This window comes from Arachis hypogaea, chromosome 2 (genome assembly GCF_003086295.3).
Source record: "Arachis hypogaea cultivar Tifrunner chromosome 2, arahy.Tifrunner.gnm2.J5K5, whole genome shotgun sequence".
Classification (NCBI taxonomy): Eukaryota; Viridiplantae; Streptophyta; class Magnoliopsida; order Fabales; family Fabaceae; genus Arachis; species Arachis hypogaea.
In genome coordinates, this window is record NC_092037.1 from 24,919,200 (window position 1) to 24,931,456 (window position 12,257).

Genomic DNA, 12,257 nt, shown 5'->3' on the forward strand with positions numbered 1-12,257 from the left:
GTGACAAAGTGTGATTCACGTTTGAGAGCGCTACCAAGTTTTTTGCGTCATTGTTGATGATCACAATTTCGTGCACAAATCTTCCTCTGCAACCATGGAAAAGAGGCACGATAAGCTTCTTTCAATACAGAGTCAAACAAAGCCCCCACAATCAAACTCTAAGTTTGGTGTTGGGAGGCCACAACCAAACTCTAAGTTTGGAGTTGAACCCCTACATTCAAACTCTAAGTTTGGTGTTGGGAGGTCCCAACAATGCTCTGAACATCTGTGAAGCTCCATGAGAGCTCACTGTCAAGCTATTGACATTAAAGAAGCACTTATTGGGAGGCACCCCAATTTTTATTTGTCTAAATTTCTATTGTTCTTTTATGTTTTATTAGGTTTATGATCATGTGGAGTCACAAAACAATTACAAAAATTAAAAACAGAATTAAAAATAGCAGAAGAAAAAGCACACCCTGAAGGAAGAGATGTCTGGCGTTTAACGCCAGAAACAAGCATCAGTCTGGCGTTAAACGCCAGAAACAGGCAACATTTGGGCGTTTAACGCCAGAAACAAGCTGCAGTCTGGCGTTAAACGCCAGGATTACATACAGAGGGCATTTTACACGCCTAAAATGTGCAGGAATGAGAAATTCTTGACACCTCATGATCTGTGGACCCCATAGGATCCCCACCTACCCCATTTCTCTCTTCTTCACACAATCCAATAACACTATACCCTTCACCAATCACCTCAATCTCTCTTCCCCATTACCCCTTCACCAATCACATCCATCCACTCTTTCCCATAAACCCCACCTACCCTCATGGACATATGTGTGGAAGGAGCACAATGGAAAAGAGACTCAAAAGGCAAGCCGGTTCAATTGAGAAGACTGGTCCTTAAGCCTGTGGCTAGAGGATGGTTGGAGTTCATCCAACGCTCCATCATCCCCACTAGCAACCGATCTGAAGTAACTCTGGATCGAGCCATCATGATCCATAGCATCATGATTGGAGAAGAGGTATAAGTTCACGAAGTCATCCCTCTAGAACTCTACAAAGTAACCGAAAAGCCCTCCACCTTGGCAAGGCTAGCTTTTCCTCATCTCATTTGCCATCTATGCAACTTAGCTGGAGTTGTCATAGAAGGAGACATCCTCATTGAAGAGGACAAGCCCATCACTAAGAAGAGGATAGAGCAAACAAGAGAGCCTATCCATGGATCTCAAAAGACGCATGAAGAAGCTCATCATCAAGAAATTCCTGAGATGCCTCAAGGGATGCATTTTCCTCCAAACAACTATTGGAAACAACTCAACACTTCTCTAGAAGGATTGAGTAATGACATGAACCAATTAAGGGTGGAACACCAAGAGCACTCCATCATTCTCAATAAGATTAGAGAAGATCAAAGAGCAATGAGGGAGGAGCAACAAAGGCAAGGAAGAGACATAGAGGAGCTCAAGAACACCATTGGTCCTTCAAGAAGAAGGCACCACCATCACTAAGCTGGACTCATTACTTAACTTCCTTGTTCTTATTTCTCTATTTTTTGGTTTTTGAGCTTCATGTTTGTCTATGTTTGTGTCTTTATTACATGATCATTAGTATTTAGTAACTATGTCTTAAGGCTATGAATAATTCCATGAATCCTTCACCTTTCTTAAATGAAAAATGTTTTTAATACAAAAGAACAAGAAGTACATGAGTTTCGAATTCATCCTTGAAATTAGTTTAATTGTATTGATGTGGTGATAATACTTTTTGTTTTCTGAATGAATGCTTGAACAGTGCATATTTTTTATTTAGTTGTTTATGAATGTTAAAATTATTGACTCTTGAAAGAATGATGAAAAAGAGAAATGTTATTGATAATATGAAAAATCATGAAATTGATTCTTGAAGCAAGAAAAAGTAGTGAAAAAGAAGAAGCTTGTGAAAAAAAAGAGAAGAGAAAGAAAAAGAAAAAGCAAGAAGAAAAGGCCAATAGCCCTTAAAACCAAAAGGCAAGGGTAAGAAGGATCCAAGGCTTTGAGCATCAATGGATAGGAGGGCCGAAGGAAATAAAATCGAGGCCTAAGCGGCTAAATCAAGCTGTCCCTAACCATGTGCTTGTGGCATGCAGGTCCAAGTGAAGCTTAAGACTGAGTGGTTAAAGTCGTGATCCAAAGCAAAAAGAATGTGCTTAAGAGCTCTGGACACCTCTAACTAGGGACTTTAGCAAAGTTGAGTCACAATCTGAAAAGGTTCACCCAGTCACGTGTCTGTGGCATTTATGTATCCGGTGGTAATACTGGAAAACAAAGTGCTTAGGGCCACGACCAAGACTCATAAAAGTAGCTATGTTCAAGAATCAACATACTTAACTAGGAGAATCAATAACACTATCTGAACTCTGAGTTCCTATGGATGCCAATTCTTCTATACTTCTAAGGATAAAGTGAGATGCCAAAACTGTTCAGAAGCAAAAAGCTACAAGTCCCACTCATCTAATTAGAACTAATATTCATTGATATTTTGAGATTTATAGTATATTCTCTTCTTTTTATCCTATTTGATTTTCAGTTGCTTGGGGACAAGCAACAATTTAAGTTTGGTGTTGTGATGAGCGGATAATTTATACGTTTTTTTGCATTATTTTTTAGTAGTTTTTATATGGTTGGACTCTCAACCTAAAGATAGCTTGAACTCTTGGGATAAGCTGGTCACGGCTTTCTTAGCCAAGTTTTTTCCTCCTCAAAAGCTGAGTAAGCTTAGAGTGGATGTTCAAACCTTCAGACAAAAAGAAGGTGAATTTCTCTATGAAGCTTGGGAGAGATACAAGCAACTGACCAAAAAGTGTCCTTCTGACATGCTTTCAGAATGGACCATCCTGAATATATTCTATGATGGTCTGTCTGAATTGTGTAAGATGTCATTGGACCATTCTGCAGGTGGATCTATTCACCTAAAGAAAATGCCTACAGAAGCTCAGGAACTCATTGACATGGTTGCAAATAACCAGTTCATGTACACCTCTGAAAGGAATCCTGTGAGTAATGGGACGCCTCAAAGGAAGGGAGTTCTTGAAATTGATGCTCTGAATGCCATATTGGCTCAGAACAAAATGTTAACTCAACAAGTCAATATGATTTCTCAGAGTCTGAATGGATGGCAAAATGCATCCAACAGTACTAAAGAAGCATCTTCTGAAGAAGAAGCTTATGATCCTGAGAACCCTGCAATGGCAGAGGTGAATTACATGGTCGAAGCCTATGGAAACACCTATAATCCCTCATGGAGAAATTATCCAAATTTCTCATGGAAGGATCAACAAAAGCCTCAATAAGGCTTTAATAATGGTGGAAGAAATAGGTTTAGCAACAGCAAGCCTTTTCCATCATCTTCTCAGCAACAGACAGAGAATTCTGAGCAGAATCCCTCTAGCTTAGCAAACATAGTCTCTGATCTATCTAAGGCCACTCTAGGTTTAATGAATGAAAAAAGGTCCTCCATTAGAAATTTGGAGGCAGAAGTGGGCCAGCTGAGTAAAAGAGTCACTGAAACTCCTCATAGTACTCTCCCAAGCAATATAGAAGAGAATCCCAAAAGAGAGTGCAAGGCCATAACTGTGAATAACATGGCCGAACCTGGAGAGAGTGGAAAGGCAGTGATTCCTAGTGAGGAAGACCTCCTAGGACGTTCACTGACCAATACGGAGTTCCCCTTTGAGGGACCGAAGGAATCTGAGGCTCATCTCTAGAGACCATAGAGATTCCATTGAACCTCCTTTTACCATTCATGAGCTCTGATGACTATTCATCTTCTGAAGAAGATGAAGACATTGTTGAAGGGCAAGTTGCCCAGTATTTAGAAGCAATCATGAAGCTGAATACCAAACTATTCGGTAATGAGACTTGGGAGGATGAGCCTCCATTGCTCATTAATGAACTAAATACCTGGGTTCAGCATACTTTACCTCAAAAGAAATAGGATCCTGGTAAATTCCTAATTCCCTGTATCATAGGCACCATGACCTTTGAGAAGGCCCTGTGTGACCTGGGGTCAGGCATAAATTTAATGCCACTCTCTGTAATGGAGAAACTGGGAATCTTTGAGGTACAGGCTGCCAAATTCTCATTAGAAATGGCAGACAAATCCATGAAAAAGGCTTATGGACAAGTAGAGGACGTGTTAGTAAAGGTCAAAGGCTTTTACATCCCTGCTGATTTCATAATCCTAGACACTGGGAAGGATGAGAATGATTCCATCATCCTTGGAAGACCCTTCCTAGCCACAGCAAAAGCTGTGATTGATATGGACAGAGGAGAGTTGGTCCTTCAACTGAATGAGGACTACCTTATATTTAAAACTCAAGGATTTCCCTCTGTAACCATAGAGAGGAAGCAAGAAAAGCTTCTCTCAATACAAAGTCAAACAAAGCCCCCACAACCAAACTCTAAGTTTGGTGTTGGGAGGCCACAACCAAACTCTAAGTTTGGTGTTGAACCCCCCACATTCAAACTCTAAGTTTGGTGTTGGGAGGTCCCAACAATGCTCTGAATATCTGTGAGGCTCCATGAGAATCCACTGTCAAGCTATTGACATTAAAGAAGCGCTTATTGGGAGGCAACCCAATTTTTATTTATCTATGTTATTTCATGTTATCTCCTTTTTTTTAGGTTGATGATCATGTGGAGTCATAAAAACAATTGCAAAAATTCAAGAAAAATAAAAAATAGCATAAAAAATAGCACACCCTGGAGGAGAAACTTACTGGCGTTTAAACTCCAGTAAGGGTAGCAGAATGGGCATTTAATGCACAGTCTGGCACCATTATGGGCGTTAAACGCCAGAAACAAGCACCAGACTGGTGTTAAACACCAGAAAGAAGCAACAATTTGGCGTTAAATGTCAAAAACAGGTTACAGCCTGGCGTTTAACACCAGGAAAGGAATAAAAGCTAGCATTTAACGCCAGAAACAAGTAGCAATCTGGTGTTAAATGCCAGGATTGCACAGCAAGGGCGTTTTGTATGCCTAATCGGAGCAGGGATGATACATCATTGACCCCTCAGGATCTGTGGACCCCACAGGATCCCCACCTACCCTCCCACAACACTCTTCCCCAAATACCCCTCACCAATCAAATCATATCCTCTTCCCTATATTCTCTTCACCAATCACCTTCATACCTCTTCCCCAAAAATCCCACCTACCTCACTTTCAAATTCAAATACTTTTCCCTCCCAAACCCAACCCTAATGACCGAATCATAACCATCCCCTCACCCCTATATAAACCCCTCACTACTCCTTCATATTCACACAACACATACACCTTTCCACCTTCTTGGCCGAATTCACTTCTCCCTCAATCTCCTCCATTTTTCTTCTTCTTCCCCTTCTTTTTTTCTTCTTTTGCTCGAAGACGAGCAAACCTTTTAAGTTTGGTGTGGTAAAAGCATTGCTTTTTATTTTTCCATAACCATTTATGGCACCTAAAGCCGAAGAAACCTCTAGAAAGAGGAAAGGGAAGGCAAAAGCTTCCACCTCCGAGTCATGGGAGATGGAGAGATTCATCTCAAAGGTCCATTGATGAGCGGATAATTTATACGCTTTTTGGCATTGTTTTTAGTATGTTTTTAGTATGATCTAGTTAGTTTTTAGTATATTTTTATTAGTTTTTAGTTAAAATTCACTTTTCTGGACTTTACTATGAGTTTGTGTGTTTTTCTGTGATTTCAGGTATTTTCTGGCTGAAATTGAGGGACCTGAGCAAAAATCTGATTCAGAGACTAAAAAGGACTACAGATGCTGTTGGATTCTGACCTCCCTGCAGTCGAAGTGGATTTTCTGGAGCTACAGAAACCCAATTGGCGCGCTCTCAACGGCGTTGAAAAGTAGACATCCTGGGCTTTCCAGCAATATATGATAGTCCATACTTTGCCCAAGATTTGATGGCCCAAACCGGCATTCAAAGTCACCATCAGAATTCCCAGCGTTAAACGCCGGAACTGGCACAAGGATAGGAGTTAAACGCCCAAACTGGCATAAAAGCTGGCGTTTAACTCCAAGAAGAGTCCCTACACGAAAATGCTTCAATGCTCAGCCCAAGCACACACCAAGTGGGCCCGGAAGTGGATTTTTCTGTCATTTACTCATTCCTGTAAACCCTAGGCTACTAGTTCTTTATAAATAAGACCTTTTACTATTGTATTTTCATCGGGGGTAGCTATCTTTGTTCTTATGCTATCTTAGATCATTGGGAGGCTGGCCTCACGGCCATGCCTAAACCTTGTTCTTATGTATTTTCAACGGTGGAGTTTCTACACACCATAGATTAAGGTGTGGAGCTCTGTTGTACCTCGAGTATTAATGCAATTACTATTGTTCTTCTATTCAATTCATCTTGTTCTTATTCCAAGATATCACTTGTTCTTCAACTTGATGAATGTGATGATCCGTGACACTCATCATCATTCTCACCTATGAACGTGTGCCTGACAACCACCTCCGTTCTACCTTTAGATTGGGTGGATATCTCTTGGATTCTTTAACCGGAATCTTCGTGGTATAAGCTAGAATTGATGGCGGCATTCAAGAGAATCCGGAAGGTCTAAACCTTGTCTGTGGTATTCTGAGTAGGATTCAATGATTGAATGACTGTGACGAGCTTCAAACTCGCGATTGTGGGGCGTTAGTGACAGACGCAAAAGAATCACTGGATTCTATTCCGACATGATCGAGAACCGACAGCTGAATAGCCGTGCCGTGATAGGGTGCGTTGAACATTTTCACTGAGAGGATGGGAGGTAGCCACTGACAACAGTGAAACCCTATATACAGCGTGCCATGGAAAGGAGTAAGAAGGATTGGATGAAGACAATAGGAAAGCAGAGAGACGGAAGGAACACAACATCTCCATACGCTTATCTGAAATTCCCACCAATGAATTGCATAAGTATCTCTATCTTTATCTTTATGTTTTATTCATCATCCATAACCATTTGAGTTTGCCTGACTAAGATTTACAAGGTGACCATAGCTTGCTTCATACCAACAATCTCTGTGGGATCGACCCTTACTCGCGTAAGGTTTACTACTTGGACGACCCAGTACACTTGCTGGTTAGTTGTGCGAAGTTGTGTTTATGCCATGGTATTGAACACCAAGTTTTTGGATTCATCACTGGGGATTATTTGAGTTGTAAAAAGAAGAGATCACAATTTCGTGCACCAAGTTTTTGGCGCCGTTGCCGGTGATTGTTGAGTTTGGACAACTGACGGTTCATCTTGTTGCTTAGATTAGGTATTTTTCTTCAGAGTTCTTAAGAATGAATTCTAGTGTTTCAAAGTGATGTTTTTATCATCACCAAAGCTGATTGATTTTCATCAATTTAGCTCTTGAATGCAATGTCCTGCTGAAGCTTGGCTAGCCATGTCTAATTCCTTTAGACTGAAGCTTTAGACTAACATTGCATGATTCCTGGAATTCTTATTAAGAATTTTGATATCTTTATTTTCTTTTCCACTTAATTTTCGAAAAAAAAATCCAAAAAATTTACAAAATCATAAAAACCAAAAAAATATTTTATGTTTCTCGTTTGAGTCTAGAGTCTCATGTTAAGTTTGGTGTCAATTGCATGTTTCTGTTCTTCTTGCATTCATTCATGTGTCTTAAGTGATCTTCAAGATGTTCTTGATGATTTCATTGCTCTGATTTCTAAATTCTCTTGACTTGAGTGTTTATGTGTCTCATATGCATTCTCATTTTGTTAGTGTTAGTAGTATACAAACTGCTAAGTTTGGTGTCTTGCATGCATTGTTATTTGATTTTAGTTGCATATTGATTATTCCTTATTATTAAAAATCCAAAAATATTTTTAATTTGTGTCTTTTCAAGTCAATAATACAGAGAATTGAAGATTCAGAACATACTGCAGAGGAATTACACAAAAAAAGCTGGGCGTTCAAAATGCCCAGTGAGGAAGGCAAACTGGCGTTTAAACGCCAGCCAAGGTGCCTGGCTGGGCGTTTAACGCCCAAAAGGGTAGTAGTTTGGGCGTTAAACGCCAGAATGTGCACCATTCTGGGCGTTAAACGCCAGGATGGCACAAGAGGGAAGATTTTGTTTTCAAATTAAATTTTTTTAGTTTTCAAAATCTTTTCAAAATCAAATCTTTTTCAAATCAAATCTTTTCAATCAAATCTTTTTCAAAATCAATTTCTTTCCATTTTCAAAAATACTTGCTATCAATTAATGATTTGATTCAACATTTCAAGTATGTTGCCTTTTCTGTTGAGAAAGGTTTAAATGTTTGAATCATATCTTTTCTTGTTAGCCAAGTTATTATTTTTTTTAAATCAAATCTTTTTAAAAAAATTTTCAAATCATATCTTCTCAATCACATTTTTTTTAAAACCAATCATATCTTCTTAACCACATCTTTTTCAAAATAGTTTTCAATCAAATCTTTTTAATTTCTAATTTCAAAATCTTTTTCAAAAATCACTTTACTTCCTTCTCTATCTTGGTTTTCGAAAATCAATTAGTGTTTTTCAAAATGTTTTTAAAATATTTTTCTTTAATTTTCAAAAATTTCTTCCCCTCTTCTCACATCTTTCTATTTATGGACTAACACTACTCCTTAATGCACAATTCGAACTCCATCTTTCATTGATAAGTTCAAATTTTCTACCCCTTCCTTCTATTTTTCTTTTCCTCTGACACCTCAAGGAATCTCTATATTGTGACATAGAGGATTCCATATTTCCTTGTTATCTTCTCTTTCATATGAGCAGGAGCAAAGACAAAAGCATTCTTGTTGAGGCTGATCCTGAACCTGAAAGGACCTTGAAGCGAAAGCTAAGAGAAGCTAAGGCACAATTCTCTGTAGAGGACCTAACAGAAATCTTCAAAGAAGAAGACCCCATGGCAGCCGAAAACAACAACAATGCCAACAATGCAAGGAAGGTGCTGGGTGACTTTACTGCACCTACTCCCGACTTCTATGGGAGAAGCATCTCTATCCCTGCCATTGGAGCAAACAACTTTGAGTTTAAGCCTCAATTAGTTTCTCTAATGCAACAGAATTGCAAGTTTCATGGACTTCCATTGGAAGATCCTCATCAGTTTTTAGCTGAATTCTTGCAAATCTGTGACACTGTCAAGACCAATGGGGTTGACCCTGAGGTCTACAGACTTATGCTATTCCCTTTTGCTGTAAGAGACAGAGCTAGAATATGGTTGGACTCACAACCTAAAGAAAGCCTGAACTCTTGGGAAAAGCTAGTCAATGCCTTCTTGGCAAAGTTCTTTCCACCTCAAAAATTGAGTAAGCTTAGAGTGGAAGTCCAAACCTTTAGACAGAAGGAAGGAGAATCCCTCTATGAAGCTTGGGAAAGATACAAACAATTAATCAGAAAGTGTCCCTCTGATATGCTTTCTGAATGGAGCATCATAGGTATTTTCTATGATGGTCTATCTGAACTGTCCAATATGTCTTTGGATAGCTCTGCTGGAGGATCTCTTCATCTGAAGAAGACGCCTACAGAAGCTCAAGAGCTCATTGAAATGGTTGCAAATAACCAATTCATGTACACTTCTGAAAGGAATCCTGTGAACAATGGGACTAATCAGAAGAAAGGAGTTCTTGAGATTGATACTCTGAATGCCATATTGGCTCAGAACAAGATATTGACTCAGCAAGTCAATTTGATTTCTCAAAGTATGTCTGGAATGCAAAATGCACCAGGCAGTACTAAGGAAGCTTCATCTGAAGAAGAAGCTTATGATCCTGAGAACCCTTCAATGGAAGAGGTGAATTACATGGGAGAACCCTATGGAAACACCTATAATCCTTCATGGAGAAATCATCCAAATCTCTCATGGAAGGATCAACAGAGACCTCAACAAGATTTCAACAACAATAATGGTGGAAGAAACAGGTTTAGCAATGGCAAGCCTTTTCCATCATCTTCTCAGCAACAGACAGAGAATTCTAAGCAGAACCACTCTGACTTAGCAACCATGGTCTCTGATCTAATCAAAACCACTCAAAGTTTCATGACTGAAACAAGGTCCTCCATTAGAAACTTGGAGGCACAAGTGGGTCAGCTGAGCAAGAAAATTACTGAACTCCCTCCTAGTACTCTTCCAAGCAATACAGTAGAAAATCCAAAAGGAGAGTGCAAGGCCATCAACATGGCCGAATTTGGAGAGGAGGGAGAGGCAGTGAACGCCACTGAGGAAGACCTCAATGGACATCCACTGGCCTCCAATGAGTTTCCCAATGAGGAACCATGGGAATTTGAGGCTCCCACTGAGACCATAGAGATCCCATTGGATTTACTCCTGCCATTCATGAGCTCTGATGAGTATTCTTCCTCTGAAGAGGATGAATATGTCACTGAAGAGCAAGTTGCTAAATACCTTAGAGCAATCATGAAGCTAAACAACAGGTTATTTGGTAATGAGACTTGGGAGGATGAACCCCCTTTGCTCACCAAAGAACTGGATGACTTGTCTAGGCAGAAATTACCTCAAAAGAGACAAGATCCTAGGAAGTTCTCAATACCTTGTGCCATAGGCACCCTGACCTTCAAGAAGGCCTTGTGTGACCTAGGGTCAAGTGTAAACCTCATGCCTCTCTCTGTAATGGAGAAGCTAGGGATCTTTGAGGTGCAAGCTGCAAAAATCTCACTAGAGATGGCAGATAACTCAAGAAAACAAGCTTATGGACTTGTAGAGGATGTTTTGGTAAAAATTGAAGACCATTACATCCTTGCTGATTTCATAGTCCTAGAGACTGGGAAGTGCATGGATGAATCCATCATCCTTGGCAGACCCTTCCTAGCCACAGCAAAGGCGGTGATTGATGTGGACAGAGGAGAATTGATCATTCAAGTGAATGAAGAATCCTTTATGTTTAAGGCTCAAGGATATCCCTCTGTCACCATGGAGAGGAAGCATGAAGAGCTTCTCTCAAAACAGAGTCAAACAGAGCCCCCACAGTCAAACTCTAAGTTTGGTGTTGGGAGGCCACAACCAACTTCTAAGTTTGGTGTTGAACCCCCACATTCAAACTCTAAGTTTGGTGTTGGGAGGTTCCAACATTGCTCTGAGCATCTCTGAGGCTCCATGAGAGCCCACTGTCAAGCTACTGACATTAAAGAAGCGCTTGTTGGGAGGTAACCCAATGTTATATTTTATCTATTTTCCTATGTTATTTTATATTTTCTGTAGGTTGATGATCATGGGAAGTCACAAAATCAATTGAAAAAGCAAAAACAGAATGAAAAACAGAAAGAAAAATAGCACACCCTGGAGGAAGATCTTGCTGGCATTTAAACGCCAGTAAGGCTAGCAGATGAGCGTTTAACGCCCAGTCTGGCACCATTCTGGGCATTTAACGCCAGAAAGGGGCACCAGACTGGCGTTAAACGCCAGAAAAGGGCAAGAAGCTGGCGTTAAACGCCAGAAAGGGGCACCAGCCCGGCGTTTAACGCCAGAATTGGCATGAAGAGCAATTTTGCTCGCCACTTGATGCAGGGATGACTTTTCCTTGATACCTCAGGATCTGTGGACCCCACAGGATCCCCACCTACCCCACCACTCTCTCTCTTCTTCACCCATTCACCAATCACCTCAACACCTCTTCCCCAAAAACCCCTCACCTATCAAATCCCATCTTTCTCTTCACCACTCACATCCATCCTTCATAAAACCCCACCTACCTCACCATTCAAATTCAAACCACTTTCCCTCCCAAACCCACCCATACATAGCCGAACCCTACCTCTCTCTCCACTCCTATATAAACCCCTCTTCACTCCTTCATTTTCACACAACCTACACACTACTTCTCCCCCTTTGGCCGAACCACAAAGCCATTTCCTTCTCCTTCATTTCTTCTTCTTCTACTCTCTTCTTTCTTCTTTTGCTCGAGGACGAGCAAACCTTTTAAGTTTGGTGTGGTAAAAGCATTGCTTTTTGTTTTTCCATAACCATTTATGGCATCCAAGGCCGGAGAAACCTCTAGAAAGAGGAAAGGGAAGGCAAAAGCTTCTACCTCCGAGTCATGGGAGATGGAGAGATTCATCTCAAGGGTGCATCAAGACCACTTCTATGAAGTTGTGGCCTTGAAAAAGGTGATCCCCGAGGTCCCTTTCAAACTCAAAAAGAGTGAATATCCGGAGATCCGACATGAGATCCGAAGAAGAGGTTGGGAAGTTCTTACCAACCCCATTCAACAAGTCGGAATCTTAATGGTTCAAGAGTTCTATGCCAATGC

General features: G+C 40.4%; 1 non-coding gene across 1 annotated transcript; it reads right to left on the reverse strand.

Moving 5' to 3' along the window:
• Positions 1 to 9,301: 9,301 nt before the first annotated feature.
• On the reverse strand, positions 9,302 to 9,409 carry LOC112767182 (small nucleolar RNA R71). The gene has a single exon (XR_003184764.1). It is a non-coding gene; the product is annotated as a small nucleolar RNA R71 (small nucleolar RNA).
• Between the last annotated feature and the right edge of the window lie 2,848 nt (positions 9,410 to 12,257).